The following is a 17,203-nucleotide window of genomic DNA, read 5'->3' on the forward strand; positions in this document are numbered from 1 at the left end:
CTGAGCCTTGCTTTCCCCAGTTGTGAAATGAAAGTACCGCACTGAGAGACTACCAATGTCCCTTCTGATTCTAAAATTTTATCTGGGAGGAAAACCAGGTAAATAAATTAGCCATATGCTCTCTAAATGAACAACAAATTCCAAAAAGATGTGTAGCTTCCATGCTGCTAAAGGCACCAAGCCCCAGGAAACACACTCTCCCACTGAGCTACCCCAAGCACTGTGGAGACAATTTCTGAAGCTGGAGAGAGAAAAATTCTGAGGCACCAAGCAGCACTGACCCTGCTTCTCCTGAGAACATGTAAGTCAGCAGCCCCCAAGCACCAAGGGTGGCTCAGATAGCGTTTGGACTTGGAGACAACATGGGCTACTGGAGCATGGGGTCTCTCCAAAAGAGGATGGGAACCTGGCATGAGGAAAGCATCACTGCAGACAAGGTGGGTCAAATGTCAACACTCACTGCCAAAAAGCTGTATGAGATTCTCACCATTAGTGACTATTCAAAGGACTGAAATCCCAGGAAGACAGGGATCACAATCAGTGATAGATATCTATTTTGGAGGTTGCATACTGGCCACCAGTAGACCAGGTTTGGGCTGGTGACCTGCTGTATATGACCTGTACAGTGTTTTCCAAAAAATTAGTTTCCAACCTTAAAAAAAGTGGGACTTTTTTACATAAAAATACAGATTTCCAGCTTCTCTTGATTGGAATATTTGGTAGCACTGGGCTTTATTCCCGCTTGGCTGCCATCATCTGGGGCTGAAAATCACCTGCTCACGACAGATGGGGCTGGCTTCCCAATGTGTCACAGGCCAGTCATCAGCTTTGCTCATTTATGGTTCCTCTTCAGGCTCACTCGGGAATAAAGTGAGTGAGGCCCAGGAACATCCAATGCTGTTTGCAAAGGCAGAGGCATGGGTTTTGTCTCTGCAAACTTTTCGGTTTTCTGAGTGATAACCAGGGACCAAAGGTAGCACCATCTAAATCATAAAATTAATAGGCAAAGAAAGATACTGGGAACAAATCAAAAGAGCACCAGGAAAGGAATGATTGCACAAAAAGTGGCATATCCATACCGTGACATATTATGCAGCTATTGAAAAGAATCAGATCAGCGGCTCTCAACCAGGGACAATTATTGTCCTCCAGGGACATATGGCAATGTCTGGAGACACGTTTGGGAGGGCTAGGCACTGCTGTGATCTAGTGGGTAGTGGACAGCAATGCTGCTAAACGTCCGACAATGCACAGGACAGCCCTTCCACGACAAAAAATTATCCAGCCCAAAATGTCAGTAGCACTGAGGCTCAGAAATCATGATCTAGATCCATTCTTAGTTACATGATACTGAGAAGAGCAAGATGCAGAGAAGTGTATACACACCATGTTAATATGACAGACAAAAAAGTTATGCTCACGAATTTACTAAACAGCATTATGATACTGCATGAAATCAGCTACTTCTGCATCTAGATGCATACAAAGTTTTGTGAAACATTAGATCACCAAATGTTAACAGGAGCCATCTCAGAGTGACGGCATGCCAGGTGATTTCTACTTTCCTCCTTTTATTTCTTGGCACTGTGTGAATAGTTTTGAACGACTCTGTATTATTTACATAATCAGAAAAGCACAGTAAAAATGTTTTTCATTTTAAAAAGAATCAATAGATAATTCACACACATGACCTTTAACAATAGATGTATTGATCACCCTATCAAACCTTACTCCTCTGCCATTAACAAAGACAATCATAATTGACTGGCAACTTCCTGGTCTCCCTTCCCTTGCTTGACACTGAAAGGGCCTTCCTCACCAAGGGCCACAAAAAGGGCACGTGGTTCTTAGCAAGAGAAGCCCAGACAGCTAGTCTGTTAGTATCAGCACCCGACAGCCAGAGTCAGTTGGCAATGAATGACCCACCAGCTTACAGGACCGCATCTCCTCTCCCCTCTCCTGGTCAAGTTTCTCCTGAGTGCAGAGAGTTCCCAGAGAGAGAACAGAGCCAGCGGACATGGATCCTACCCTTAATGAGTTAACACACTACTTAGGAGATGTACAAACCACACAAGGAACATGGTAAAGGTGTGGGTGCCAGTTACAAATCGAAATTGTCAAAACCCAGCTCTGCCAGGCATCAAGTCAGAATACCTATCATATCGAGCTAAGCACTCTGTGGTTGAACGATCAGAGTTTTTTGCAATGTCAGAGGCTCCAAAGGGCTGAAGCTCAGGCAGTGCATCTGTATCTGCTGGAACGGACACCAGAACAGGGACAAAGACTGCGCCTGGGGGCTCCTCTCAGCTGCCCTTGCTTGGGTATCGCAGCATCATCACCAATGGGCTGAGTGGAAAGTGGCATGGGCTTCTCTGTCCCATCTCCCATCTCCTTGTGCACCATGTCTTATCAGTAGGTGCTGAAAACAGATTCAGTCTCCCCCCAAAAGGAATAGGATTATGTGTATTTCTATAGAATTATCTGAATGTGTGGAACTGATTTTTGTGAAAGCATGGGTATTTGTGCAAACTTTCCTCAGTATGAAGTTAAGACTATGCATATCAGTAAGGCAAGGGTTTCAGGACTCATGAGACGATGCTCTGGGATCAGTGTAAGAATGTATATTTAGCAATGAATATATTATACACACTATTAAACTTCAGAGTTAAACTTCAACATTAGCTAGAGAATTTAGTCGATGTGCTTAATGTTAAAAATGAGCTTCTGAACTGTCCAACATATCAGGTATTTTGCTAGGTTCCCTGGAGTCTTCAAAACTCCAAAATCCTTGCAGAGAGAGTCACATTATCTTTTTTTAATAGATGAGGAAACTGAGGCTCAAAAAAAGTTAGATATATCACCCAAGTCCACTATTAAATGTCAGAAGCATTAAATGTCAAACCCATGTCTATATGAATCCAATGTGGTTTCCATTATATGATGCTTTCTCTCCAGTTACTCCCCATGGGATATCCCCAGGATATCCCATGGGAAGGGGAGTTCACAATGGCAATCAGAAGAGCTACAATCAAAAGCTGCTGTTTTCTGGAGTTTACACTTATACCAAATACTTGTCTGCCCCTTAATGAGTAATAGTCAATTAATTATATGCCACTGGATAAGTTAAGATATAAATACCCATAGTATCAATATCTGGGAGATTCACTTTAGTGAAAGTAGAGATTTTTATGGCTTTGAGCACAACTAGTAGCGTTTCATTTTTCCTAAAGTATGATGAAACAGTCAATGACATTGGGGTAAATGGAAAAACCCAAAGGAAGTTATCATCAATGTCATATCTCCAGTTCATGCAGGGATCATTAATTCTACTTACTGGAGTATAAAATGAGTGCTTGTTATGATTGACACCTCATGTGAATTTTCTGTGATGAGCGGGTTAACATCAAATTAAAATTCCCCAAACAAATGCAAAAGGCCTGTCAGTCTTAGCTGGTTTCTCTTAGACCAGCTTCTCATTAAACATAGGAATGGGTCTCCTAGGAGCCTCCAGGTCAGACTGTCTTGCTTGGGTTGTGATCGTTTTTGTTAACTTCATAAACAGTGTTTCTCAACAGTTTTTGTACTTTTTTTTTTAAAGCATAGGCTCCATTTGGTGAATATAATATTCTCATGCAGTACCCCCCCTCAAAAACAATGATAATAATTGGACACTAAACCCTCCTATTGATAATTTCTTTGGCTCCAAAGATAAACTCTATCTTCAGATTATTGGCACGAAGCAAGGCTGGCATGTCTAGCTTATTTTCTGCAGTTTTATTTAAGAAAATAATAGGGTTTGGGGCCTTTGGGGGGCTTTGTTTTAACATTGCATCATAACAGCGACTATACTTCTCAAACTGCACACAATCCACCTGCCACTTCCTCAGAAAAATCCTGATTTTCCCCTCTAGTAGGTCTGGCACCCTGGGTGAGAATCACAGTCCTGAAGTTTAATTAACTCCAAAGACAGGAGAGGAAATTGTCTAATTTCATCAGAAATTGGTATATTTTCTCTCCCACTGATGGGAAAAGAAAGTACTTTCGAAGAGAGGAGCTGCTGCTGGCCACAGAAAGAGGATGTGTGCCTTCCCTTCAGAGGAGCGATGCAGGGTTCCTCTAAAGGCTGTGGTAAGGCAGGCAGGAGAGGCGTCAGAACTCGGCCCTGTTTACCAAGGAAGCTGAGTACATGTCCAGCTTGGCACACACGTGGTGACGCCCGAGGGGATGCCACAGACCCTGCTCACCCTCACTCCTTCTATGTGCTGTGGAAGCAGACCCACTCTTCATTCACAAGAGAGAAAAGATGTACAACAGGGAAAGACAAAAGAAAGAGAGGGGAATGATTTCTGGGGGAACGAAGACTTACAGAGGGGTAAGGAAGGCATCAGAGGAAAAGGAGGAGAAGGGCAGAGGAGAGCAACCGATGAAGGCATCTAAGAGTTTAGACCACAGAGAATAGGAGGCATCATCACAATGACAATTTCACATCAGTAACAATAACTACCATTTATTGAGCTTTTGCTGTGTGGGATGGATGCATGGATGGATGGATAGATGGATAAATAAGTACACAAATATACATACATACATTTAATTTAGTTTAACTTCATTTCACTAAACTTAATCCTAAAAGACACCTGTTCCGATCCTTCTTTTACCCTGAGGAATCCGAGACTCTCAGAGTTAGTGACTTCTCTAAGGTAGCAGAATTAGAATTTAAACCCAGTTTGTCTGGCTCCAAATTCCACGCTGTTAATTACTAGACCGCTTATTTGTAACAAATGTGAAAGAATGTGTACACTTAGTTGCCTATTTTCTTGTTCAAATTAGTCATCTCCAGACATGATACTGTCCCAGTGATATATCCACTGATGCAAATCACTTGGGGATCCACTTTTGAAACTTCCATTACAGCCTCAAGCACACTCTTTTGATTATCTTTGTTGATGACATATCCTCATGCTTTGAGAGTGGAGTTTATTTTGGGGACAGCCAAAAGTCAGTCAGGGCAAAACTGGTTAAACACTGTGGGGGACACTGATACCATTTGACGTTTAAGCAAAAAGTATTTTGTGTGCCTTATCTACTGTTTCCGAGAAATTCCCAAAGAAGAGTTGCTAGCAGATTCTGATCCATGGCCCCATCACTGCAGTAAACACAGAGACCTAAGATAGCCCCTTCAAAGCTCAACATTATACTGGTATATTTGTCAAAACACCATTCGCGTGACAATAAAATCATATCTTAGTCATTCTTCAGATAAAAGCAATCTGATCTTGCTTTAACTACCGATAAATGAAATGTTCCAGGGACTTCCCTAGCAGTCCAGTGGTTAGGGTTCCACGCTTCCACTGCAGGGGTCACAGGTTCCATCCCTGGTCAGGGAACTAAGATCCTGCATGCTGTGCAGCACAGCATAAATGAATGAATGAATGAATAAATACATAAATAAAAAGAAATGTTCCATTAAAAAAACACACAAAAAACAGGTAAGCACCTAATAGTCTTTGATGTTGATGCTGTTAAAGCATCTTGTGCCTGAATTTGCGGAAAAGTCCGAAGAGAAATGATAATGCTCTTGGGGCATTACGGCCTTTAAAATTCAAACTTCTGATCATGGATGACTAGATATCTGGGATGGGATGGCCTGCCCATCTCCTGCCCTGCGACTGACTAATCTTTGAACATCTAAACAGGGCTGCCTCTCACACATTTGAAAAATGGCATCGTATTTGGTCTGGAGAGCTTCCTCTCCTGTTCATGGTCCATGGAGCAGGTGCTCTCCTCTGAATGGTTACTGTTCTTCTCAGGAGCTGCCAATTTTCATTACAGCGATGCACTGGAGGAACGCTGGAATGTCACATGGAAAGAAACTTACTGGGCAGCTCCCTTTTTTCCATTAGAATTTCAGCAAAGCGAGTAAGGCAAGGGCAGACAAGATAATGAAGGGGTTGCACGGGGATTTATTTCATTTTCATTTTTCCTCTGAGAAGGTGTTCATAAAATTAGCAGTGTTCCAATAACAGCAAGGATTATAAAAGATACATGTATCAACAATGTGCAATTTCCCTACAGGAATGTATAATAAAACTTTTCACATGCAAATCTCCCATCAGCGAACATATAGAGGTGCAAGATAAACAAGGGGGAAAAAATGACATTAAGCTAATTCTCAGTCATCTCTGACAACTAGAAGGATTAAAACTTTTTAAGTTGACTGACAAATCTCCCAAACAATTGTAAGCTTTCATTCAGTTTTTGCTCTGTCAAGTCTTTAGCCAAAGCTCCTTACAAGAAATCATGCTAATTCTTTTAAATTTTAGGGATTGGGTTAAAATCAATGCTTTCCCACTGCCTAGCACACAAAGCCAAAAATCCTCTTACAAGTCCTTCTACAGTCAGGTCCTATCCAACAATCAAAGTAATCTAGCCCACTCTGCCCCAAAGTCATCTCTCCCGTTTGTCCATCAAAAATCCCCAGCTAAAAACTGGTCCCTTCAAGGTCTATGACGCTCTCCTCCCCTTTATCTTATTTCTGCTCAAATCGTCCCTATCCTTTGAAGCCTTTACAACTCAGATGCTGCCTCTTCTCAGCTTCGCCCTTCCCTTCTAGGCCTTACCAACCTCTTACCACTCTCATGTAGTCTGAACCACCAACTCACAACCTGACACTAAGCCATTTGAATGGATCACAATTTTTCATGCATACCACCTCCCTAGGGGAACAGCAAGCTTCCATGTAGCAGAGACAGTACTGGGCACATGCACAGGATAAGCATCTGTTGACTGCATGACAGACTCTAGGGCCCTATGCCTCCTCCTGTGGAGATGCAAACAGGTCAAGAGGCAGAGAGAGAAAAGAGAAAGGAAAAGGAGAGACAAGGGATCTTGATACTCCAGACACTGGACAATCAAGTGAACCATGATCTAAATAATCCAGACTTTACTTCCTATATAAAGGGAAAATATATGGATGACCAATGCAATTTACATGAAAACTGTTTTGAGAACTATGGTGATTTATTAAATGTTGATTCAGCAACTCTAATATGAAGGGTACTTCCAGGAAGAGCAGGTAAGTAGACATAAAATATTTCCTAAAATCAAATGCTAAAATTATAAACATGCTAAAGAAAATTTCTCCCCCAAATCATTCTCAACTCAAAATGTAGATTAAATTTATTACTGAGGTATTCAGACATGCTAATGATGTTGAATGTCCCTGCTGGTAATAAATGAAAACACTGAAATCTTCCAGGAACATGATGAGTGCCGTTTTCACATCATCATCTGAAGCCGCCACCTGTCGTTCGAAAGGCTAGAGCTGCATTGAATCCTTCGTGTAAAACCCAAGGAGATGCTGCCATGGCAGGAATGAGGCTAGCGTTTCTATCGAGCCAAAGCAATAACAATTACTTGAAAATGCCAAGTAGAAAGCTGAACTGGTGCTAATCTGGAGATGCCAAGACCCATGGCGTTTTATGTGATGAAACGGTGTCCATCTCACTGAAGTAAACCCCGTGACCACAGCACAGCACCATTTCTCACCTAGTTCTACGGCAGCAAAGCGTCATGAACACAGAGGCTGAGATTCAGCCTCAGGTAAGTCACCAACAGCGCTTCTATAGCTGGAATGGTGGCAGGCCAACAACCTTTTTCATCTTTTACTTGAACTTTTTACTCAACAATATTTCTGAAAGGCTTGGGATGGTTGTCCATTTCAACATGTTAAAAGACAGGCTTTTCGGAGATTAAGTACCCAAACAGTATAAGATGTATGGCTCTAACCCATTCCCATGCCACAAAAACAAGCTTCTATGTATTTGTTTGAAAAACATACGAAAATAGAGAAGAAAGACACAGACCTCGAAAAATACTTTTAAGCTTCTTCTACATGAAAAACACATTTAAGGAATGGTGACCAATCATTTCTACGATCCCTTGCGCATACAACAAATATTTGCTGAGCATCTGCTATGTTCCAAGCCCTGTGAATGAGACAGACCCCACCCCTGCCTTCATACAGCTTACAACCAATAGGTATACATCAATCAAATATTAGTTAGATTTGTGCTACTACAAAGTGCATTTTGTAGAGGCTTAAAGCAAGTGATCTCGAGTAGCTGGAGTGATGGGGAAGATTCTATGGCAGAAGTCACGTCTAAGCTGAATTTTTAAGTTGACTAGGAGTTACCTAGGTGAAGGGGAGAAGGGAAGATGGGAAAGAGTTCCTAGTAGAGAAAAGTACATCTGTCAGGCACCAAAAACAGGAAAGAGATTGGCATGTTGCTGAAGGAGAGCCAGCCCGGCTAGAAAGGAGAGACTGAATAGGACGAAGCTGGGGGAAGCAAGGAGGAGTAGGGTCACGCAGATAATTGAAAGCCACGTTGAGGATACAGAACTTTAAACCACAAAATGTTTTAGGCCAAGGATGGACATCAACAGTTTGTATTGTTAATGAGCACACAGGTTGCTTTAGGGAGACTGTGTTAAGGGTAGGTAGGGAGCAGTATTAGCAGCAAGGACGCTCAGAGGCTCTTGCAATAGTCCAAGAGAGAGAAATAGCTTGTCCTAGGCTGATGGGAAGAAGAAAACAGATTCAAGAGATATTTAGGGAGAAGAAATAATATTTAGGGAGGGAGAGGAAGCAAAATGGGCTCAGAGGTTACTGGCCTGAGGAAATAGGCAGAAGCACCTACTGAGGGATGGGTGAGTACAGGTTACAATACTGAACATCAGACTTGGTGTCTTGCAAACAAGACATGTTCTTAGCTCAGTTAGAGTTCAAAATGCATTGATAAACTTAGAAACTTCTCCAACAATCATGGAACTACATAGCTTCAGAGCAATAAAGAATTAAGCAGATCTTTGAACTAAAATAGCAAATCTATGGGAACCAGCCGTCCCCAATTTGAAGGGAGAATATTAGTCCTAGCAATTTCTGAATTATTACTGGCATCATTAATACTTCCAGAAACAAGGGATTTATCCACTTGTGTCCTCGACACTTGTCCCAAGGTCTTTTTAAATGTCGAATTCACACTGAATGCCAGTGTTCCGGAGCAAACAAATCCATCAGTTGCCACAGAATTTATGTTACGGTTTTCAGAAAGCTTGTGGGAATGCCAGAGGTCTTTTGAATTTTTTCATTGAACAGAGAACCCTGGAGTTTGTATTGATTGAACAAGATCAAGCAGAAAGCTTTCATTTCCCCCAAGGGTCTACTGTGTCGTATTTCTCAAAAGATAATTCACTTAATTCTTTTAGCCCTGGTAAAAAGTAAGGGACAATAGCAATTTTAACTTGATTATTCTTAAACAATTCTATCACATAAAAATTATCAACCCCTGAAGCTCCTGGGATATACATTTAATAGTGGCCCAGGCCTGTCATCAAACCAGAGGACTTTCCACCTTCTGCTGCCACCCTTGCTCAGCACTTTTTATTTTTTAATGTTTCAACTCCAAATAGCACTGCCAAATCTCTCTCTTCTCTGATATAATCTCTATATGATTTCAATGAACATTTTCTCCTGGGCCTATTATAAATAACACAAGGGAACAGCTGCGGAAGAGAAATGGGCATTTTATAGCAGGTGATTTGGGAATTCAGAGAAACACAAAAATTCTGGGCAGAGAGAAGTGCAAACACAGAAGAGGGGTTAGAAACGTAGGACAGGACTCACTATATACGGCCTTGATGTCCCTGTGATACATAATTTCCTAGTAAAGGAGTTTAATAAATCCAAGCCAGAATGATAGGGGGTGGGTTCTCTGCAACTAGGAGATATATCTCATTGGCCCAAAGACTCCATACCTTTGAGGAAAGAAAGGGGGTGTCTGTCACTGCATTCCTGTGGAGCCATGGAGACCAATAGGACAGCAGACACCAAAAATCTCTATTCAATGGAATAAATACGAGGATATTCCCGCGGCCATGAGCCAGTATGACTGTTTATGTGCCTGAAATTAGTTATTTGGAGGTTGCATGCTCCCTTCTCCCAGTATTCTGGGTTAGGGTTAGGGTTAGGGTTAGGAATCAAGCACTCGGTTTTCAGAGGCAATCAGAAAGGATACTGAGGTGTTCAAAAATTTCTTTTCTTAATAAAGAGATTTAAAAAGCAATTATCTGTCCACAATTCAGCCATTTGGCAACTAAATCGTTCCTCAGCCCCACAAGGACCAAAGACGCCTGATTCCAATTAACTCAGAGGCATTACATTGCCCAAAAGAGCTAAGGAGATAAAGCTCTGCTTTGCCTTGACTTCTGTCCCTCAACAGTCATCTCTTCTTAGTTTGAGGTCAGTGGCTCTAATATAGAGACTGGGGCCCACCTAGGATTTGAAACCCTAGTATGGGGGAATTTAGAATCAAACCCCTAGTTTTGGTTCTGGTAACAGAATCCTAGCTGACCTATCTCAATAACTTGTCCAGGTCCCAGGTCCTGTGGCACCAGGGCCCTGTGTTGCCATCGTAAAAGACCTCACTTAACCCTTTCCCCACCAATGACTAGCATCTTGACTGCTACCCAACGTGTGGTTGACACAAGGGGACAGTGGGTTGATGGGAATATGTCAATATCCACAATGAGAGAATGTTTCACTCTACAGATATTTACTGAGTACCTCGATGTGCAGGCTCTGTTCCAGAGAGTATGGGCATATCTGTGATAGTCATGGACTTGGATTCTCATGGGCAAGACAGACAGCAAACAGATGTAGAGTTCCTTTAATGGCAAAGACGGAAACTCAGAGATGGCACATAAAAGGAAGCAATATGACAGACTCCACGTGGAAATGTGACCCCCAAAGCCCACACAGGACTGTGCAGTCCCGGTGAGCCCAACCATGAGAAGTACGGATTCCAGCAGGTACAAAATGGCCTCCTTTGCCATTTACATGCCATCCAGATGGTTCCATGGGCTCCCAGCCCGGCTCCTTAACAGGGGCCAGTGGAACGAACTACTTGTGTGAACTGTGGGACAAAAGAAATCAAAATTCAATTTTCCAGGCCTGGCGTTCCTTACCAGAACCTAATCTCAAACCTGCTCCTAAAATAACGGAATTTCTTAATATCCTTTTTGCAATCACCTTCAGGAGACATGAAGGGACAGAAAACCAGGAGTCACCTCGTGTGAAACCATTTTCCACTGAATATTGATATGATTATTTCACCTTGGAAATAATATCATTCAGTTTACAGTTAGATACTGAGTTTCTGATTTGGTTTAAAACATAAAAGGAATCAGAGAAAGTGTGCAGGAATCAATGAGACCCAGCTAGAAACAGATTTCGATTTCTAGTTTGGGCCAAAGGCTTTATTGGATAAGGTAAACTGGTGAAGAAGATAATAATTAGATAACCATTCTTCTGTCTTAGGAAAAGATAGGCTTAAGAAAGAGTTTACTTTTGCTTCTGAGGAGGGGTTGACCAGTGCTGTTTTTTCCCATTGCGGAGCACAGGCTCCGGACGCGCAGGCTCAGCGGCCATGGCTCACGGGCCCAGCCGCTCCGCGGCATGGGAGATCCTCCCGGACCGGGGCACGAACCCGCGTCCCCTGCATCGGCAGGCGGACTCTCAACCACTGCGCCACCAGGGAAGCCCAACCAGTCCTGTTTTGAAGAGAATTGATTGATCACCACGGAGCGAGCCTATGGAGATGACATACTCCATCCATCCTTTTCAGATGGTACTCTGAGACTACGACAGCTCCCCTAAGTTCTTCCTTAAACAGGAGATTGTCAGGAGCCCAGAGCAGACAAACACTGGCCCAGAAGAAGCCACATCTTCCACTGCTCACATGCATTCTCAGGGGGAAAAGCTCAAACTGTAAAAGTTTTCTTTCCTAGACCAGGAGCGGGAGACAGTGACAAGTGGAAGGTTTGTGCCACTTTCTAGATTCAAAACAATTCAGCCTCCCTTCCTTGGTGAAATGTCTCATGTCAAGAGTGCTCAATTTGTTCAATATGTGGGACTAAGTTACATGTAGGCCGCAGCCCCCATGAACCCTGCACTGTGGCTTGATCCCTGTCTCCTCAGACAATCTCACCTGCCTGCCTCAACATTGTACATTGGTCCCCAGAAGCCCCATGACAGGACAGCGTGTCTGTTAGCGCCTCTGGCCTGAGCACCTCCGGCCTGCACACAGATGCTCAGAACACTGACTTCTACCTTCTGGGTTGGGCTTTTCCCAGCACATGATGTGGATCTCACTTTGCATCTGCTCCCACCCAGTGATGTGTCCATTCCCTTGTCGCTTCCCCACTTGGAATGTCCCGGTCCAAGTCCCGTGCTCTTACCTATGTCCAAATAGGTCACAATATGACAAGAGTGATTTATGCCCTTTTTGTAAACATGATTAGGACTGTAACATTCAGTCCATCTGAATTCCTGTAGCCTTTACTATCTATCCAACTCATTTGGTAACTTGCATATATTAGCCATACTATTTTCTTTCCCTATGTGTGTATATACGTACACATAAGCACACTTCCTCTCCAACTAGATTTCATGCTTCTTAAGAGCAGGGACCACAATTCATGTTCTGCATTCTCAGCATCTTACACAATACCTCCCATTTGTAAGTACAGTGAAATATTTATCACCGGAGTGACAATGATAAAGATTTGTCCAAGACGATCTTAATAATCTCGGTGCCTAAGAAGCACTGAGACAGCTGTACCTGCCCATGAGCAGACTACACAAATGAGAGGAAGAAGATCAACCCCTGAGTGTGCTCAATCAATAGGGTAAGCATCAGACAAAAATCAGCTTTGTCTATTTGGAGCAGGACCTGCAACAAGATCAAGAATATCTCTGGGTTTTTGGCTGAAGTGATACTTCAAAGGAACAGCCCCATGCTCTTGTAAGGGATCTCCATTAAACAAATCACCAGATGAACAAACACAGTCCAATCGCTCTCCAAAACACGCTGGCCGATGCCCGTGGCACAATCCAGGCATGTGGCTAAGAGGCCACTTGTAGAAGCCCTCATGCCTTTGGGCCTACCTGTTGTATCCTGTGCCAACCAAGAGCATGTTGAATTCATTCTTTAGCCTGTTAACAGTTTTATTTATTTATTTTTGTAACATCTTTATTGGAGTATAATTGCTTTACAATGGTGTGTTAGTTTCTGCTTTATAACAAAATGAATCAGTTATACATATACATATGTCCCTACATGTCTTCCCTCTCGCGTCTGCCTCACTCCCACCCTCCCTATCCCACGCCTCTAGGTGGTCACAAAGCACCGAGCTGATCTCCCTGTGCTATGCGGCTGCTTCCCACTAGCTATCTACCTTACGTTTGGTAGTGTGTATACGTCCATGCCTCTCTCTCGCTTTGTCGCAGCTTACCCTTCCCCCTCCCCATATCCTCAAGTCCATTCTCTAGTAGGTCTGTGTCTTTATTCCTGTCTTACCCCTAGGTTCTTCATGACATTATTTTTTCTTAAATTCCATACATATGTGTCAGCATACGGTATTTGCCTTTCTCTTTCTGACTTACTTCACTCTGTATGACACACTCTAGGTCCATCCACCTCATTACAAATAGCTCAATTTCGTTTCTTTTTATAGCTGAGTAATATTCCATTGTATATATGTGCCACATCTTCTTTATCCATTCATCCGATGGTGGACACTTAGGTTGTTTACATCTCCTGGCTATTGTAAATAGAGCTGCAGTGAACATTTTGGTACATGACTCTTTTTGAATTATGGTTTTCTCAGGGTATATGCCCAGTAGTGGGATTTCTGGGTCATATGGTAGTTCTATTTTTAGTTTTTTAAGGAATCTCCATACTGTTCTCCATACTGGATGTACCAATTCACATTCCCACCAGCAGTGCAAGAGTGTTCCCTTTTCTCCACACCCTCTCCAGCATTTATTGTTTCTAGATTTTTTGATGATGGCCATTCTGACTGGTGTGAGATGGTATCTCAGTATAGTTTTGAGTTGCATTTCTCTAATGAATAATGATGTTGAGCATTCTTTCATGTGTTTGTTGGCAGTCTGTATATCGTCTTTGGAGAAATGTCTATTTAGGTCTTCTGCCCATTTTTCGATTGGGTTGTTTTTTTGTTATTGAGCTGCATGAGCTGCTTGTAAATTTTGGAGATTAATCCTTTGTCAGTTGCTTCATTTGAAAATATTTTCTCCCATTCTGAGGGTTGTCTTTTGGTCTTGTTTATGGTTTCCTTTGTTGTGCAAAAGCTTTGAAGTTTCATTAGCTCCCAATTGTTTATTTTTGTTTTTTATTTCCATTTTTCTGGATGGTGGGTCAAAAACGATCTTGCTGTGATTTATGTCATAGAGTGTTCTGCCTATGTTTTCCTCTAAGAGTTTGATAGTTTCTGGCCTTACATTTAGGTCTTTAATCCATTTTGAGCTTATTTTTGTGTATGGTGTTAGGGAGTAATCTAATCTCATACTGTTACATGTACCTGTCCAATTTTCCCAGCACCACTTATTGAAGAGGCTGTCCTTTCTCCACTGTACATTCCTGCCTCCTTTATCAAAGATAAGGTGACCATATGTGCATGGGTTTATCTCTGGGCTTTCTATCCTTTTCCATTGATCTATCTTTCTCTTTTTGTGCCAGTACCATACTGTCTTGATTACCGTATCTTTGTAGTATAATCTGAAGTCAGGGAGGCTGACTCCTCCAACTCCGTTTTTCGTTCTCAAGATTGCTTTGGCTATTCGGGGTTTTTTGTGTTTCCATACAAATTGTGAAATTTTTTGTTCCAGTTCTGTGAAAAATGCCAGTGGTAGTTTGATAGGGATTGCATTGAATGTGTAGATTGCTTTGGGTAGTAGAGTCATTTTCACAATGTTGATTCTTCCAATCCAAGAACATGGTATATCTCTCCATCTATTTGTATCATCTTTAATTTCTTTCATCAGTGTCTTATAATTTTCTGCATACAGGTCTTTTGTCTCCTTAGGTAGGTTTATTCCTAGATATTTTATTCTTTTTGTTGCAGTGGTAAATGGGAGTGTTTTCTTGATTTCACTTTCAGATTTTTCATCATTAGTGTATAGAAATGCCAGAGATTTCTGTGCATTAATTTTGTATCCTGCTACTTTATCAAATTCATTGATTAGCTCTAGTAGTTTTCTGGTAGCATCTTTAGGATTCTCTATGTACAGTATCATGTCACCTGCAAACAGTGACAGTTTTACTTCTTTTCCGATTTGGATTCCTTTTATTTCCTTTTCTTTTATGATTGCTGTGACTAACACTTCCAAAACTATGTTGAATAAGAGTAGTGAGAGTGGGCAACCTTGCCTTGTTCCTGATCTTAGTGGAAATGGTTTCAGTTTTTCACCATTGAGGACGATGTTGGCTGTGGGTTTGTCATATATGGCCTTTATTATGTTGAGGAAAGTTCCCTCTGTGCCTACTTTCTGCAGGGTTTTTATCATAAATCGGTGTTGAATTTTGTCGAAAGCTTTCTCTGCACCTATTGAGATGATCATATGGTTTTTCTCCTTCAATTTGTTAATATGGTGTATCACGTTGATTGATTTGTGTATACTGAGGAATCCTTGCATTCCTGGAATAAACCCCACTTGATCATGGTGTATGATCCTTTTAATGTGCTGTTGGATTCGGTTTGCGAGTATTTTGTTGAGGATTTTTGCATCTATGTTCATCAGTGATATTGGCCTGTAGTTTTCTTTCCTTCTGACATCCTTGTCTGGTTTTGGTATCAGGGTGATGGTGGCCTCGTAGGATGAGTTTGGGAGTGTTCCTCCCTCTGCTACATTTTGGAAGAGTTTGAGAAGGATAGGTGTTAGCTCTTCTCTCAATGTTTGATAGAATTTGCCTGTGAAGCCATCTGGTCCTGGGCTTCTGTTTGTTGGAAGATTTTTAATCACAGTTTCAATTTTAGTGCTTGTGATTGGTCTGTTTATATTTTCTATTTCTTCCTTGTTCAGTCTCTGTAGGTTGTGCTTTTCTAAGAATTTGTCCACTTCTTCCAGGTTGTCCATTTTACTGGCATAGAGTTGCTTGTAGTAATCTCTCATGATCTTTTGTATTTCTGCAGTGTCAGTTGTTACTTCTCCTTTTTCATTTCTAATTCTATTGATTTGAGTCTTCTCCCTTTTTTTCTTGATGAGTCTGGCTAATGGTTTATCAATTTTGTTTGCCTTATGTATTGAGGTGCTCCTATGTTGGGTGCATAAATATTTACAATTGTTATATCTTCTTCTTGGATTGATCCCTTGATCATTATGTAGTGCCCTTCTTTGTCTCTTCTAGTAGTCTTTTACTTTAGAGTCTATTTTGTCTGATATGAGAATTCTACTCCAGCTTTCTTTTGGTTTCCATTTGCATGGAATATCTTTTTCCAACCCCTCACTTTCAGTCTGTATGTGTCTCTAGGTCTGAAGTGGGTCTCTTGTAGACAGCATATATATGGGTCTTGTTTTCGTATCCATTCAGCCAGTCTGTGTCTTTTGTTGGGAGCATTTAATCCATTTACATTTAAGGTAATTAACGATATGTATGTCCCTATTCCCATTTTCTTAATTGTTTTGGGTTTGTTACTGTAGGTCTTTTCCTTCTCTTGTGTTTCTTGCCTAGAGAAGGTCCTTTAGCATTTGTTGTAAAGCTGGTTTGGTGGTGCTGAACTCTCTCAGCTTTTGCTTGTCTGTAAAGGTTTTAATTTCTCCATCAAATCAGAATGAGATCCTTGCTGGGTAATCTTGGTTATAGGTTTTTCTCCTTCAACACTTTAAATACGTCCTGCCAGTCCCTTCTTGCTTGCAGAGTTTCTGCTGAAAGATCAGCTGTTAACCTTACAGGGATTCTCTTGTGTGTTATTTGTTGTTTTTCCCTTGCTGCTTTTAATGTGTTTTCTTTGTATTTAATTTTTGACAGTTTGATTAATATGTGTCTTGGTGTGTTTCTCCTTGGATTTATCCTGTATTGGACTCTCTGTGCTTCCTGGACTAGATTAACTATTTCCTTTCCCATATTAGGGAAGTTTTCAACTATAATCTCTTCAAATATTTTCTCAGTCCCTTTCTTTTTCTCTTCTTCTTCTGGAACCCCTATAATTCGAATGCTGGTGCATTTAATGTTGTCCCACAGGCCTCTGAGACTGTCCTCAGTTCTTTTCATTCCTTTTTCTTTATTCTGCTCTGCAGTAATTATTTCCACTATTTTATCTTCCAGGTCACTTATCCGTTCTT

The sequence above is a fragment of the Delphinus delphis genome, chromosome 7, assembly GCF_949987515.2.
Source record: "Delphinus delphis chromosome 7, mDelDel1.2, whole genome shotgun sequence".
NCBI lineage: Eukaryota > Metazoa > Chordata > Mammalia > Artiodactyla > Delphinidae > Delphinus > Delphinus delphis.